The sequence below is a fragment of the Camelus dromedarius genome, chromosome 3 (genome assembly GCF_036321535.1).
Source record: "Camelus dromedarius isolate mCamDro1 chromosome 3, mCamDro1.pat, whole genome shotgun sequence".
NCBI classification, from domain to species: Eukaryota; Metazoa; Chordata; class Mammalia; order Artiodactyla; family Camelidae; genus Camelus; species Camelus dromedarius.
Window position 1 is genome coordinate 33683172 of NC_087438.1, and position 17524 is coordinate 33700695.

The 17524-nt window shown below is 38.5% G+C and overlaps 1 long non-coding RNA gene across 1 annotated transcript in view; it reads right to left on the reverse strand.

Annotated features, from left to right (window-relative positions):
- Positions 1–497: 497 nt before the first annotated feature.
- Positions 498–17524, reverse strand: part of LOC116150587 (uncharacterized) — a 132145-nt gene continuing 115118 nt past the window's right edge. Inside the window, exon 3 of the long non-coding RNA XR_004134320.2 lies at positions 498–595. This is a non-coding gene — a long non-coding RNA (uncharacterized LOC116150587). The remainder of the gene's footprint in view (positions 596–17524) is intronic.

Sequence of the window (17524 nt, forward strand, 5' to 3'; positions counted from 1 at the left end):
CAAATTTGAAATTTACAACCTGTGGTGTAATATCCCAAAAGGTCCCCATTTTCTGTGGAAGGATGGATCCTTTAGAACCTTGACTTCTAGAGGGAGGACAGGCCTTGACTGTGAGTCTCTGCTCACTGCACTAGGTACTGAACTGTGGACTTTCACTCAGCCAACACTTAGCTCTCTTCCTAGGTGCCGGAACCATGTGACTCTAGAATTTCTGCGTCAACAAATTGCATCCATGAAGACTTTGGTAGTGCTCTGGAAATAGCAGTATGGGACTGAGTAACATCAAGAATTTAGGCTTACCTCTTTCATATAGCTTTCTCGTCAACCTGAGCCTCTCTCCCTCTTTTGCTTAAGACAGCCAAAAGGGTGGAAAGGCCTCTAAAGCACCCTGGAAATACACCTCGTAGCATGTACTTACCTTTGTCTTAATTTGACATTGGATCTCTTCTTCTGTGTTGTAGAGGATGAAGTCCAAGTCCTTTGGGCAGACTGTGGAACAATCCATTTAGGCTTCTACAGACTTTGGAGGATAGGCAGGATTGATCGGTTTGCAGTGCAATAATACCTCAAGCTGACCAAGGATAAAGTTCCACCTCTGAAACACAAATTAAATCAATTTTTAGATGTTCCTTAGCTAAATCTTGCTAATAGCAGGCTTTTTGCATTCTCTCAGCTCCCTCATCTGCTTTTGAGATTTCTGCATGCCAGGGCAGAAGAAAAATAAAAACAATTCCATAATGACTGAAAATGAAGCCCAGTTCTTCTCCTACAAGAGACAGAGAGAGAGAGCGTGAGTGAGCGAGGGAGCAATGAAGATGTTACATGTTGGGATAACTGGATACAATATAATCAATTTCTCAAGAATTTACCAAGTTATCATCGAGTGATGCTCCCCTTCCCTTGTGTGAACATTGGCAGACACTTAAAGTGGTGTACATGTTGTCTGAGTTATGAAGGTTTTGAGGTGAGAGCAATAGAACCACAAGACTTTGTTTGCACAGACAAACGGTGTGATAAAGGAAGACAATGTCTAAATGCACTATTTTAATTATCTGTACAGCTTGTTCAGCTGATCGAGAGAATATTAGCTTCATAACCTGACAGAAGCATAGGTCACAAAACTGAGAGTTTTAAAACAACTGAAATGGTCTCTGACTTCATCAATATTCCTTTAACCTTTGCTGGGAAAGCTACACAATTCATCACAATCTACAGTTTCCATTAGAATCAGCCTTTACCTTGAGACTTCAGACTCCTGGAACATATCTGACTTTCTCTGCTATTTATTCTAAGTAAACTTTGCTGAAGACAGAGATTATAAAGAGGATCTCCATTTGTTATTGTAACCAAAATTTCATCTAGGTCAACAAATTTCTGACTCAAATATCAACTGTTCCCAGTAGCCTTCCATTGGTCAACTTACCCTTGTGTTAATCTTAATTACTCCATGTGTCAAATTCCAAATACAAAAATATATTCAGCTTAGGTTTTATTAAAAAAAAAGCAGTAACCAAATATCAAACCCTAATCAAAGGTATACGTGCAGAAGTGCTTAGGGGTGAAGTCTGAAACTTCTAAGAACACACACACACACAAAATAAGATGGATTGACGGATGGCCAGAAGGATGATGGATGTATGTGTGATAAAGTAAATACAGCAAAATGTGAATTGCAGAATCTAGGTAGTGGGGATACACAATGTATAATTTTTTCAACATTTCTGTATGTAAAAATGTGAAAGGAAAAATTCTCTTGCAATATGATAGTAAAAGATGTAATAACTGGAGTGATGTGGGCACTGACCAATCAGAACAAAAGCTGGCAGTTCAAACTGGCAGGGACAGGCCAGTTCTCTGCATTGAGTCACCCCTACTAGTTTGAAATCTAGGAACTCTGGAGGATATAAGAGATATAATTAAGATACCAGGCCCTGACCTCTGAGAGCTGACACTTTTATGGAGGATAAAGGTTTATACGGTAGCATGGTCAAAAATAAAATTTGCACAACATGAGTGCATTAGGGTTCTCCAAAGAAACAGAACCAATAGGACATATACAAAATATTTTTATAAGAGGAGATGTTTTTAAAGGTATTTGTTCACGTGGTTATGCAGGCCAGGAAGTCCCACAATCTGCCATCTGCAAGCTAGAGAACTAGGAAAGCTAGTGGGGTAATTCAATCCAAGTCCAGAGGACTGAGAATCGAGAAGTTGATGGTGTTAAGTCTGGTTTGAGTCCAAATGCCAAGAACCAAGAACACTGATGTCCAAGAATTTGAGAAGACAGATGCCCCAGTTTGGGCAAAGAGAACAGATTTGCCCCTCCTCCACCTTTTTGTTCTATTCAGGCCTTCAACCAATTGGATGATGCCCACCTGCACTGGTGAAGGTGAAATTTTTTACTAAGTCCACTGATTCAAATGCCAGTCTCTTCTACAGACATCCTCTGAGACATACCCCGAAATATTTTATCAGCTTTCTGGGCATCTCTCAACCAATCAATCTGACACATAAAATTAACCATCATCATGAGAAAATGAAATTCTTTTGTTTTTAATTAATTTGCCATTTCTCCTGAGATCCTAGATATTGGCAGCAGAATAGAAACAACTTTCATCAGGTTTTTAATTTTATTGTGATCTGATTATTTAAACAGTTCCTTTGTGATAGTACAGCTTTTTCTTAGAGAAATATTCTGTCTCAGACTTCTTGGTCTTCTCTCCATCTCTCAGGCTCCTCTCCAAAATTACATGTTAATGTATGTGCAGAGGGAGGGAGGTGCGTGCTTTCCACCACCTCACAGTGGCAAGAATGAGCTAGTCTCTCTCTGGGCATTGCCCTCTCGCCCTCTGGTCTCCAAGGCAATGCCATCACTTTATTGCTGCCTGCTTTATTTGCATCTGCATCTGAATCCAATAATTATGAGAACTGGGGAATCTCTGCTGTGCTTGATCAGGTCTCCAAAGAGTTCCCTGTGCCAGTGGGCTGTACCTTGACTTCCAGCTGCCCCTTAGACCCTGCAGTGGAACCTGCAGTGACTAATTTCACCTCTGCACAGAGGAACCAACTGCTGACCAGGAAAGTTCAACTTCAAAACCTCCTCTTGCCTAAGCAAACGACAACGCCAAGCTGCCTTTACCACGAGGTAATGCATTGACCCCCAGGCAGGTAGAACATCTTGTGAGACCTCCTTCCAGAGGCCCTCCCTTTTCCAGCAAGTGTCCCCTTCTGCAGTCTTTAGCCTTGAAGGATTTGTGAGGAGGCCAGGTATTGGCGCCACATGATTTATTACTTTCCTTCAGTTTTTCTTCTCCCAGCAATAATGGTGTATTATTTCCTATCACTACTATAACAAATTACCACACACATAGTGGCTTTAAACACCCCTAAATTATCTCATCGTTCTATAGACCAGAAGGCTGGGCACAGTGTGGCTCAGTGCAGACTTCTACTTAGAGTCTTACAAGGACTAAGCACGGGTATTGTACACAGCTACAAGTCCTGTGGTCTCTGCTGGAGGCTCTGGGAAAAACCTACTTCCAAGCCCTTTCAGGTCATTGGATAAAAGCAGTTCCTTGTTGTCGTAGGACTGAGGTCCTTGCTGGCTATCAGCAGGGATAATTCTTTGCTTCCACACACTGCCTGCATTCCTCCTCATGGGTTCCATGTGACCTCCTTCCATCAACAGCAGAAGGAGAGCTGCTCTTACACTTCAAATCGCTTCCTCTTCTGCTGCATCTCTCTGCCTTCCCTTCTGCTTCTAGCCAGGGAGAGTTCTCTGCTTTTACAGGCTCATGGGATGAAACTGAACCCACTTGGTTAATCCATGATAATCTCCCAATTTTAAGGGCTAAAACATATTCATATTTCTAGGGATTAGTGTTTGGACATCGTTGGGGTGCTTTATGATTTCCTTTTCCTGTATGGACCTCCGTTAGGTAAAACACTTTGATCTAATTACCTAGCTTACTATTTATATATTACATGAAAGCCCCCTCAAAAATTGCTATAGCAGTTTTGACCTATTGTACAGATAGGAAAATTAAGGCTCATAGAATTTAACGGCCTTGTTCCCACACTCTGAATGTTCAGTGTCAGTGATGAATCATATAAACAATACACATACTAATTTTTTCCACATTCTCCCTCTGGTACGTGGAGTTATTTTTTCAGTTCTGACATCTGGAGACAGCCCCCAGGAACTATGATGTCTATTTTTAACACTGTGGTACTAGATCAGTCTGGTTAAGCAACATGGGCTTATGGCAGGCACTGGCTTCTCAGGTTTCCACTTTGCCTGTGGTGCTGAGGTACCTGGGGACCCAGAAAATCTCCATGATGAACATCAAAGAGTAAAGAGAAGAAAAAGAAGTCATTTTAGAGAAGGCAGGAAGGATTGTCACAAATCCAACTGTTTGCTTCATTTCTTTTTACTTTAATAGAGAGGCATGCTATGCACCACAAGAGGCTGAATTTTGAAGCATGAGTCGGGGTTTATGCAATTTATCTCCAAACCTATTTTATACTATTACAAGAGTCAGGCAATACGCAGAGAAATGTGAACAATTTAGACAATACAGCAAAATGTGCCATTTGGTCTCATTTATCATAATAGGAATTTAAAAGGATACTCATGAGCCATTTAGAACCTATGAGTCAGTTGAGCAGAACAAGTGGTTTTGCATAAGATCTAAACTGAAATCATTCAGTGCCTGTTGCATCATTAAAAGGAAATACTAAAAAACAAAACAAACAAACAAAAACCAAAAACCTGTAAGAGTCATAACAATTAACTTCTCAGAAAAACTATTTCACTACTGCTTAAAGGGCTTGTAAGTTCAGGAGGGCCATTTTTATTCTGAATTCCAATCCCTTTGGGATACCAAGGTGCATTTTCCCTCAGTTTATATGGAACCTGCTGGGCCACCTCCATCCTCCTGGGTAACAGTCTCCAGCTACAGTATGTTCACCAACTCTAGGCACTCTGTCCAGCAGAAGAGAGAAACTGCCCACAGCCAATTCTAAGACACGAACACTGAACACAGAGCAAGAACAAAAGGAAAGGGTCAGCTTTGTGCAGCAGGCTGTTCTGCACGCTGGGACATGTGAAAACCAGATCTAGCCTCCTGCTCACAGGCATCAAGCTCCTTTCGTGGACGAACACAGCACGAAGGGATTCACACACGCCCCTCACAGTAGACACCAGAACAACAGACTGGGGTCTCTCTTTTCCTTTTTTTTTTTTTTAATTGAAGTATAGTCAGTTACAATGTGTCAATTTCTGGTGTACAGCATGTTTCAGTAATACATATACGTACATATATTCGTTTTCATATACTTTTTCATTATAGGTTACTACTTGATACTGAATACAGTTCCCTGTGCTATACAGAAGAGATTTTTTTTAAGTCTATTTTATATGTAGTAGTTAATATTAGCAATTCTTGAACTCCAAGTTTATCCTTTCCCAACCTTTTCCCCCCGGTAACCACAGGTTTGTTTACTATATCTGTGAGTCTGTTTCTGTTTTATAGGTAAGTTCACTAGTGTCTTCTTTTTTCTTTCTTTTTTTTTTTTTAATTCCACATATAAGTGATACCATATGGTATTTTTCTTTCTCTTTCTGGATTACTTCACTTAGAATGATGATCTCCAGATCTATCCATGTTGCTGCAAGTGGCATTATTTCATTCTTTTTTATCAGTGATTAGTATCCCATTGTATAAATATACCACAACTTCTTTATCCAGTCATCTGTCGGCAGACATTTAGGTTGTTTCCATGTCTTGGCTACTTTAGATAGTGCTGCTATGAACATTGGGGCACAAGTATCTTTTTGAATTAGAGTTCCCTCTGGCTATATGCCCTGGAGTAGGATTGCTGGATCATATGGTTAAGTCTACTTTTAGTTTTTTGAGGAATCTCCATACCATTTTCCATAATGGCTGCACCAATCAACATTCCCACTAACAGTGTAGGAGTGCTCCCTTTTCTCTACACCCTCTCCAGCATTTATAGTTTGTGGACTTTTTAATGATGGCCATTCTGACTGGTGTGAGGTGATACTTCATTGTAGTTTTGATTTGCATTTCTCTGATAATTAGTGCTATTGAGCATTCTTCATGTGCCTATTGGCCATTTGTACATATTCAATGGAGAATTACTTGTTAGGTCTTCTGCCCATTTTTGGACTGAGTTATTGGTTTTTTTTTTGTTGTTGTTGTTGTTGTTATTAAGTTGTATGGGCTGTTTATATATTCTGAAAATTAAATCTTTGTCAGTCACATCATTTGCAAATATTTTCTCCCATTCTGTAGGTTGTTTTGTTTTGCTTATGGTTTCCTTTGCTGTGCAAAAGCTTGTAAGTTTAATTAGGTCTCATTTGCTTATTTCTTCTTTTGTTTCTATTGCGAGGGTAAGACTGCCCTAGGAGAACATTGCTAAGATTTACGTCAGAGAATGTTTTGCCTATGTTTTCTTCTAGGAGGTTTATAGTGTCTTGTCTTATATTTAAGTCTTTAAGCCACTTTGAGTTTATCTTTGTGTGTTGTGTGAGGGAGTGTTCTAACTTCACTGATTTACATGCTGCTGTCCAGTTTTCCCATCTGACACATTTCCAGTTTACACAACTTGCTGAAGAGACTGTCTTTTCTCCATTGTATACTTTTGCCTCCTTTGTTGAAAATTAATTGACCATAAGTCCGTGGGTTTATTTCTGGGCTCTCTATTCTGTTCCATTGATCCATATGTCTGTTTTGGTGCCAATACCACACTGTTTTGATTACTGCAGCTCTGCAGTGTTGTTTGAAGTCTGGGAGGGTTATTCCTCCAGCTTCATTCTTTTTCTTCAGTATTGCCTTGGCAATTCTGGATCTTCTGTGATTCCTTATAAACATTAGGATTATTTGTTCTAGTTCTGTGAAAAATATCCTAGGTAATTTGAGAGGGATCATATTAAATCTGTAGATTGCCTTGGGCAGTATGGCCATTTTAACAATATTGATTCTTCCAATCCCAGAGCATGGTACATATTTCCATTTCCTTAAGTCACCTTTAATTTCCTTAATCACTGTTCCTTAGTTCTCCACATATAAGTCTTTCACCTCCTTGGTTAGATTTATTCCTACATTTTTTTGAGGGGGGATGCAATTTTCAAATTGATTGTTTCTTTACTTTCTTTTTCTGGTATTTCGTTGTTAGTGTAAAGAAATGCAACTGATTTCTGTATGTTAATCTTGTATCCTGCTACCTTGCCAAATTTTTTATCTGCTCTAGCAGTTTTTGTGTGGAGCTTTTTGAGTTTCTATGCATAGTATCATCAGATTGAGATCTTTTAAAGGTCTATAAATCAGTGTTCTGATGTGAACACAGGAGACTGAGCCCTACAGTGAAGAGATTGCTTCGAATACCAAGCACAGTTGGTCAAAATTCTCCCAAGAGGCAGAGACTCTACTAATGAAGTCTCTCAAAACCACTAAAGACACTGCTAACATCCTACTTCAGGATCCATGTGCTCACATTACAAACCGAGGGTACGGAAGATATCGATAGTACATGCAAATTCCCACTGGACTACATCATCACAGCTACCATGACATCATTTTGCTGAGTAGTGTTATAGCTCTTGTCATAATACATCACAATTATTTATTTAAAATTTAAGGTAAAGTTTACATATGTTATCTCAGTTGATCCATACAGTAACCTGAAGAAGTAGACACCATGATTGCCCTATGTTCTAGGTGAGGAAATGGAAGTGGTAAAGTTAAGACATTCCCTACCAGACCACACAGCAGCTGCTAACCCCAGTCAGCCTGCAGAGCCTGGCTCTTGAATTCTGAGCTAATAATACTGGGAATGGTTTGCCTTTCCTGCTGGGCAGTGAGCTCCCTGAGGGCATAGGCTGCTTCCTACACATCTCTGCAGCTTCGATGACTGATGCACAATAGCTGCTTAGAAAATGATAAATAAGTGCCATATGAATAGTCCCAGATCTCACCCAACACATTCTACTGATCCTTTCGGCTAAAACATACTTTCTTTAGGGCCGCGGACAAATATTCATGCATAGGAAAAACAGATTGAGGAAGTGGCAAGTGAAATCTGGTCAAGTGGCCAGTAACACTCCTTAGATTGGCTATAGGACTAGTTACTTGCCCTTATCAAGCTACTGGAGGCCAGGCTGACAAACTCATTTGGCCAAGTTTCCTTGACTTGGTATTATTATTTTTGCTTTTGAAGTACAAATTTTTTTTTAATTTTATGTAATTTTAAAGGTTGTACTTCACTTATAGTTACTATAAAATATTGGCTATATCCCTCATGTTGTACAATATATTCTTGTAGCATGGACCAAGTATTATTACACATAACACATGAGTTATTAATCAAGTTATAATTTATTTACCTACATAATCACTATCTAACAAGTATTACTATTCTCTTTATTACCCAATTGGGAGATGAATTTGGAGGGAAAATTCAAATACAGAAGTACACACAGGAGAAGATCAAATCCTCTAACTATGTTTTCCTCCCAGAGGTAATGACTATAAACAAGTGAGTGTGTATCTTGATTTGCATTTGTATATAACTTCTTCCCAAATTAATGAGATTGCGTAAACTGTTGCTAGACCAGCAGCACTGAAACTAGATTAAGCCCCATAACAAAGTAAGAAAGAGGATGGAAGTATAACTCTTGGCTCAGCAGAGACTGCTCGAACAGTAATGGGGTGGGTCTTTGGGGCTCACACTCCCACCCTCCATTCCCATCACTTTTCCTCCTATTCTGGGAGTTTCCTCATTTCTTATAGATTTCAGAGACCTTCAAGCTTTGTGTGAGCCTCTGTTAGGAAACAGGAGCAGATTCATTTACTAACATGCTCAATACCCCATACTGCTCAGTTGTTGCTTGAGTAAAAGTGAGAGTAATTTTAAGTGAGTGAGTCTGCAGTTTCAGATTTCAGACCATGCCTTTCAGACTTGCCTTGCTTGGGATCACAAGATCCTTATTGATTTTATTCTAAGTAAATCTTGGACATCCTTCCATTTTGTTAATAATTGAGTAATATTCTCAGGTCTTTCTGTTCCATAATACAATTAGCTATTTCCATTTGATGAAGGAAATTTGGGCTCTTCCAACTCTTTCCCTATTAGAAACACTATTATAATACATTTCCTATAAAAACTGCTGGACTTACTGTAGAAAAAAGGTGTCAAATGTGTATTAAAATATATGTAAAAGATAACTATTATGGACTGCATGGTTACATGCCCCCAAAATTCATATGAAACATCTAAAAGGAGATAGTGTATTAGTAGGTATAATTTTTAGAGCTAATTAGGTTTAGATGAGGTCAGGTGGGTGGAATCCCTACAATAGAATTAGTGTCCTTAAAAGAAGAGAAATAGACTACAGCTCTCCTGCTCTCTGCCATATAAGGGTACAGCAAGAAGGCATCCTCTGCAAACCAGAGAGTGCTTTTACCAGGAACAGAACGGACTGGCACCTGGATCTTGGCCATCCCAGCCTCTAGAACTGTGAGAAATAAAATTTTGTTGTTTAAGTCACCCAGTCTATGGTATTTTTGTTTTAGCAGCCCAAACTAAGAGAGAAATCCTAACTTAAAAAGATAACTGCTGATACTATCTTGAAATCTTTACTTATTTTGAATCATTTTCCCAAGTATGCAAAATACTAGTTTATGTGTTTGGCTAATGCTGTATATTTGATTGTACATCCTGCTTTATATTACACTTAACTTTCTATCATAACATCATTTCAATCTATTATTTATTAAACACATGATTTTTTCAAGGTTGCCTAATGCATCATATGCATGTGACAAAATTTACTCACCCATTCCTCTATTTTGGCCATTTATAGTTTCCAATTTTCAGTTATAAACAATGGTCAAACAAATATTATAGTCAACCTGTAAGGTAGTTAATGTTATAATGAAAGTTTTATAGATAGAGACTCTGAGCCACAGGAAGGCTAAGATTCTGGCTAAGTATCACAAGCATACAGAGTAGAGAAAAAGAGGAAAGAATAATGAGGGTTGTTTCCCACCATTACCCTCAATATCTTACTGCCTCCCAACAGGGTAATTAGCATCAAGTAAACAAAATGTTAAAATAGTTTTGAAAGAGAATATTATCATGGAATACTTACAGTGTCCAGATTTTAAGTTAAAATTGAAGGTGAATCTCTACTCCGGGAAAAGAGTCAAATATAACTATTATTTAAACAATTTCCATGCAGTGGGAGTTTGTCTGAAGATGACAAAATTGTGTTACTGTGTGAAAATAAACAAACTTGCATTGGATACTTAGAAAATTGACTGTTCTTAAATCTCGCTTTATTGTTCCTTGGTAGTTCCTTTCTACCATCTGAGTTGATTCCAGAAGTATCCATAAGAAATCAAAACATTGCTGATGTCTTTGGAAATCCTTAAATATTAAATCGAGTTTCTTCAATTACACAGTATAGAAATTCCCACTCAAACTAGCTTAAAACTGTAAAAGGAAATTATTGTCTCATATTACTGAAGATCCAAAGGAAGTTCTGAACCCAGGAGAGGTTTTATGGAGCAATTCCAAGGAGGTTACAAAAACTCAGTTCTCTGCACCTTTGCTCAACTATCAATGGTACTCACTCCATCCCTGAACTCTCCAAAGAGGCCCAGCAGTATCCCAGGGCTCTGCTTTGGTGATAGCAAGTTTCTACAAGGTTCCAAACCTTGCATCCTCAAATTATATCAACTATAGGAAGAGAGAAAATATCTAGGATCCAGAAACACCAGTAAACATCTCCTCATGTCTCATTAACTATGACTGGGTTATTGCCAACCTCTGAACTGGCCAGAATGAGATTTGTTGACTGGGTTCAGTCACTTAGGATTCAAGGCCCATAATTTGGAGTGGAGTGGACACTAGTCAAATACCTGATGGTTATTTGGAAATATTTAGTATCCCAAACCAAAATTAAGCTATTCTTCCATTGGAGGGGGACTGGATGCCAGGCCACAACAGCAACAACAGCCCCACAGATGGCTTTATAGCTGTTGCGCTAATGTTTTAGAAGAGGGAAGACAGTGAAGGGACAAAAGGTAACGCTATCATGACAGCACGTAAGATCCAGATGTTGTTCTAAGGTCTGTAAAACCAAACAGATCAAGAAAGATTTAAGTCCCTTAAAAAACTAAAAATAGACTAAACATATGGTCCAGCAATCCCATCACTGGGCAAATATCTGGAGAAAATTATAATTCAAAAAGACACATGCACCCCAATGTTCACAGCAGCACTATCTACAATAGCCAAGACATGAAAACAATCTAAATGCCTATCAAAAGATGACTGGATAAAGATGTGGTATATATATGTGTGTGTGACATGGTATATATATGTATGTGTATTGTGTATGCACAATAGAATACTACTCAGCGATAAAAAAGAATGAAATAATGCCATTTGCAGCAACATGAATGGACCTAGAGATTATCATATTAAGTGAAGTAAGTCAGACAGAGAAAGACAAATATCATATGATATCACTTATATGTGGAATATAAAAAAACACAAATTCTATTACAAACCAAAAACAGACTCACAGACATAGAAAACAAACTATGGTTACCACAGGGGAAAGGACGGGGAGGGATAAAATAGTCACTGGGGACTGACAGACACACGTTACCACATATAAAATAGATAAACAATAAGGACCTACTTTATAGTACAGAGAACTATATTCAATTTCTTGTGATAACATATAATGGAAAAGAACCTGAAAAGGAAAAAAATAAATGTATGTGTATGTAAAACTGAATCACTTTGAATTACAGCTGAAATTAGCATTGTAAATCAACTACACTTCAATAAAAATTTTTTAAAAAGAAAGAGTTAAATCATACGACCTCACACAGCAACAAACAAAATCTTAGAAAAACTCACTTACCTGAGTTGCATATGCCGACGAAAAACGTGTAAGGCCATTTTCTCATCACTACTGATGTTAATCAGTTTTGAAAGAGCACTTATTAAATGTTAGAAAAATTGGAAGAAATATATGATCCTCAGAAGACATTTCAAACATACATTAACATAGTGACAAACCTTCTAAAAAGCAGATAGTAATACATAAGGTAAAAACATTCTTAGTCCTTTGAAACATGAGAGGAAAAAAATTCCAACCCACTCTAAATGGAATAGAAATTCATTGTAGGAGGCAGATTTTAATGCCACTTTGAGAGAGTTGTTATTGTCTATTATGTCAGCTCTCGCACCTTCCTCAACACATCTTTGTCACTGCACAGTCATTCAAAATACGAAAAATCATAGCCCTCAAAATGTTTAGAAATCTGCGGTTTGTTGGCAGTGCATTAGAAGAAAACATATTTAATAAGATCAGAAAATCCAACACAAGTCAGTAATTCTCTGAGTCAGAAAGCAGCAATGCTTTCTCCGCAGGTAGTGAGAGAGAAGTTGGCATCACACCAATCAACCCTTAGGCTCAGGTGCCCCCAGGAACCGACGCGCAATTCCAATCTATTACGCTGCTCAGCTTCTCTCCTACCTGAGAAATTGGCAATCTAACCCAAGGGCCTGAAGGGTTCACGATTCAAGTGTATGGGACTCAGGCTGCTGCCTCAGGGCATGTTGACACAAGAACTTATGGACGAAAAAACATGTGACACTGACTGCAAAAGATATTTCAACTCATTTATTTATTTAATAGACAATTACTGAATAGACTTTTGTGCCAGGTATTGTGGTTTGCAATAGAAATAGAAGCCGTGACTAATAAAGCTTAGTAATGGACAGTGACGAAACTACCGTGTGAAACAGTCTGAGTTTGTAATTGAGAACTGAGAGACATGAGCTAGGTCTGTGGGATCACAGAGAAAGAGAAGCCCACCTAGAAGGGTCAGGTCTGGGGTCAAAAGAACTGGGGATGGCTGGAAAATGCACTATGATGACCATAAACTTGAGTACTTAAAGCAGGAGTATTCAAGAGTCTCTGTAACTAGTTAATGTAAACAGGTATTTCCTAAAAGAGCGTTTTCAAACCTTCATGCACATAATTGGAAACTTGAGTATCATCTTCAAGGCATTCATTTGTCCCAGTTTGCCCGAGGCAGCACTGATGTATACCTGCTGTTACAACAATGTTTATTAATGGCACCCCCTTTCATCCTTAAAGTATCCTGGTTTGGATGATAAATTACCCTATTTTAAGAAAATGTCAGTGGGACCTTCTGTCACTCCTAGATTTAAGAAAATTTGACTAGAAGCCTGTCCCTTCCCTCACACTGTCTTGGCCTCTGGAAGCCCAAATCACTCCCTGAGATTTTAAGTTCCCAGGGTCTTATATTAACCCAGACTTCTGGGCTCCCATGACCCTGCATTCTCCCTGTGGGCTGCCCTCATGGTCCCAGGCAGAAAACTCATCTCTTCAAACTCCACAAAAAATACACTCCCACAATTAGCACTGAGATTCTTTTCTCGCAAGGACAAGTGGAAAACAGAGCAGAGGTGTGCAGCGCTCACCACCCAGAAAACGAATTTCATCTATAAAGAGCGTGTCTTTCTTCTGATGGAAATGGCTCATCAGTTTCCTTCTTATCTCGTCCCCCAGGTCGTGTCCAGTCTCCCATGTTTCCAAATCCTCTCCCTCCTCAGTTTCTTTTCTCCTCACTCCCCTTCTTTACCTCTTCCCTTCTTTCAAGGAATCAATTTAACCATTTTTCCCTTCAGCCAATATACCTTCAACATGATGCCTCGGGGACCAGCTAACATCTGTTCTAACCAACCACGAGGCGACAGAGGCAGTTCTCTCTCTAACTGCAGTGCCAATGCCAGTAGAAGCAGAGTTAGAAGTATGGGAAAACGAAGAGGCAGTGTGTCTGGGTGAAGACCAACCAGGACAAGAGAGCAGAGACCCAGATAAACACAGGTGCTGATTCTTACAGCCACTTCTAAAACTCATTACCCTAAATATGACCTAAAAGTGTCCTGTTCTTGATTTTCCTTTTATAGGTATTTATTATTCTGGGGAAAAAATTCATAGCTTCTTAAAACACAAATGAGATTACATAGAAGGAAAACATAGAAGGAGAAAAAGTTTGGTTAGTACATTTTTTAAAAATGCATTTCACACGGGCTAGAAAAACAGGCTGCAAATTTGACTCAGCATTTCCTAGAAATAAAAGCAAAGAATGAAATAAAACCAGTGAAAAGACTCTTGGTATCTATAATTAAAAACAAAAGCAAAAACAAAACAAAACACATGAACAGATGATTTTCTTATTACTAAGATCTGAGAGAAACTTCTCTTGTGAGTTCTCATTAAAAGCGAACTCTGAGATGCAATGGACCCTTTTCTCAGTGATGACCCTGTAAGAACTTTAAGTGGATTTCCTTTGCATAGCTGCTTCCTCCATTGCTAGTTAACAGCATACACGCAATGTAACTGATTAAAAACCTTTTTAGAAGAGGCTAAAACTACATGGTAAAAATTTGGAACATTCTTACAGATTGAGACACATTTTTTTTAAAACCATCTATAGCACTTGAGGATTTGCTAGCTTTCAGTCAATCCCCCTTGATTATAATTTCTCAAAACCAAAAGTTTGATAGGAATTGAATAGCAAAGATTTCAAAATTGTATTCTTTGGCTAGAACTTACAGTGCAGATATTGTGTGCTGCTGATTAAGGGCAAATCCAAACTCTTTGACAATCAGCTGAACAGGTTTCCTATAGCAATTAAATAGCCTAACCAAGACTTGTTGCTGAATAGGTGGCTACCCCATCTACACATCGGGGTGGGGCAAGAAACCCCTATTGGCAGAGCAAAGAATTCCTCAGAACAGTTCTGGGCCTACTCCAACACCTTGACAAATATGCAATCAACATCCAGGAATTCTATGCCACGGAGCATGGGCATAACACAGCAGCAAGTTGAGCAAGTCTTAAGGTGAGCAATGTCACTCCCCACTGCACTCTAGTTCTGGTTTGCAAAACACACTATATGATATTTGATCTGCTGAATAGAATTTGATGATCTCAAGCTATCAAATATTGGGTGACAAAAACTGAAAACAGCAATCTGGGTTTTGAATCAGATTATCTTGAACCTTTCTCTGTAACAACCATTAGCTAACTGAACTTGCTTAAAGCCATTCATTACTTAGGATAAAAGAATGAGGAAGTCCCTATTTTCTCATAATGGCATGAAAGAAAACAAGGTATTCTTCTGCAGGCTGAAGAATCCCTTGAAGAAGTGGGAGATCCATGCTTGAAACACACAGAGGTGCTAGCCGAATTCCACTGGGGGCAGTGCGAGGCACGGCTGCGGAAGCACAGAACCACAGCCTGAGGGCCGGGATCTGAGCTCCAGTTGGAGTTCTACCATTTATCTGGTGTGACCTGAGTCCATCACTTAACCTCTTTGGATCTTTGCCTTATTTCTACTAGGAGGAAAAAGGAAGGTCCAGAATAGACTAGTGGTTCTTAGGCATTTTAAGATATAGAATTTCTTCAAATAAAAATTCGTTGCTACATTGTGTAATATAGGTGATTGCACTGTTGACCTGAAGCAAACAGACCGCCAGGCATTTCTCCAACAAAGATGGGTTTATTTGGGGTCAGCAGAGAACTGCAATTTGAGGTCTGCAAACATAGTGAGCCACGTGCAAGTCTCTGCAGAGCAAGGGAAGGAGAATGCTTTGGGAAAAGGAAGTTGGGAGGGCTACAGCAAACACAGAGTCCATGGCTTTTCATTGGCTGAGTCCTTGCCAGGAAAGGAGAGGATTCTTTCTTCTCCCTGCTGGGCTCTGCTATCATCAAAGGGCATGAAAGTTTCCCTTTCTGGCTTCCCAATTGTATTTAGTTGAGGCTTCTGTTTATTAGATGTTTTTGCAGCATCAATATGCCTTCATCAGCATGTTAAAGCAATTTTTTCTTCTCCAAAATTAATCTGTCTTCCAATTTAGAATAATGAATATGAATAATACATCTCCATTAAAAGAGAACAATGTGGAGCTATAGATAAAATATACAATATTTTCACCTATATACCCAATACTTCAACAAAGGTGTATTTTTTTCTTCAGTTGTATATAGATTCAGTGGAATTTTACACATATGAGAAAAGCTACCAACATGGAGTTCCTAGGTTCTCAATAGGGGAAAATGTCAATCCAGACATTTACATATCCCTATTTTACATACCCCTATGTTAATGAAAACCATTTTCTTTAATGTTGTCTATAAATAAACTTAATTGTGAAACATGTGCATTATTTTAGTACCACACAGATCAATGTATACAAATAGCCTTCACAGGAAACAAAAGCTGAACTCATTTTTCACCAGCGTGGACATTTGCTTTCCAATAATGCTATATATGCACGTGGCTTCCACATAGTTCACTGGTGATGGTTTCCCTCTGAACCAAAGTGGGTCCTTCAAATGCAAAGGAATCGACCACAGATAAGGAGTCTATTTAAATAACTCAGCAAAGACTGTGTGTTTCTTTCCTTCTTAGTAAAATCGAACACTCTCATGTTAATCCTCCTTGAACAGAGTAAGTCCAATATTCCATTATGCACAATGATATGAAGGCACACTTTCCCCCATTCGATGATCATTTATAGATTTTAAATAGCTTTAATCTTTTAAGTAGAGTTCCTCTTTCACAAGTCTTTAAGATTGTATTTTCTAGCTAGTTAACCTTCAATTCACACACACACACACACACACACACACACACACACACACACACATGGTAGTTATTTGAAAAGTCAACCCAAGTCTTAGATTGGGTCATATACTATTCAAGTTATGCCCAGTAGCTCACCAGCCAAAGTGCAAATTTTAAACTATAATTTCTTTCTCACTTTTATCCTCATAAATATGGAGACTAAAGAGGAATCCATTACCTAGAGAAGCATCATGTCCACACAGAAGGGGATCAAAATGGATTCTGAATTTTTCAGAAGAAAACATAGACTATGAATTTCCCCAAATGTGTAACATTTAGCGGCATTAAAACTAGTATGTGTTACACCAATATGTGGTAAAACTGCTCTGGTTTCGGGTGAAAATGATCACTTCTTATTTGTTCTGCAAGGAGGTAGGTAAAGCAAAATACCCAATTCCTTCAGCAGTGTAATTAGGAAAGAAAGAAGAAAAAGAAAAAAAAAAAAAAAAAAAAGAAAGAAAAAGAAAAAAGAAAAACTTAACTGTAAAGGCAATACTCCCATCTTGTGGCTGCTGTTGAAATAACATGTTTTAAATGAGGACTGGCTGCTGCAGAAAATTTAATTCAAAAAATCATCACAGTCATCACTGCTATTTGTTGATCCTTCCTAAGTGCCAGGCACCATGTTAGGTACTCTGTGTAAACCATCTTATTTAATATTCATAGCAACATAAAATGCAAACATGCCATTTACATTTTTCAGTAAGTCATGTAATTTTATAATAGGAAAGTTACTTTGTGCTCCTACAATTCAC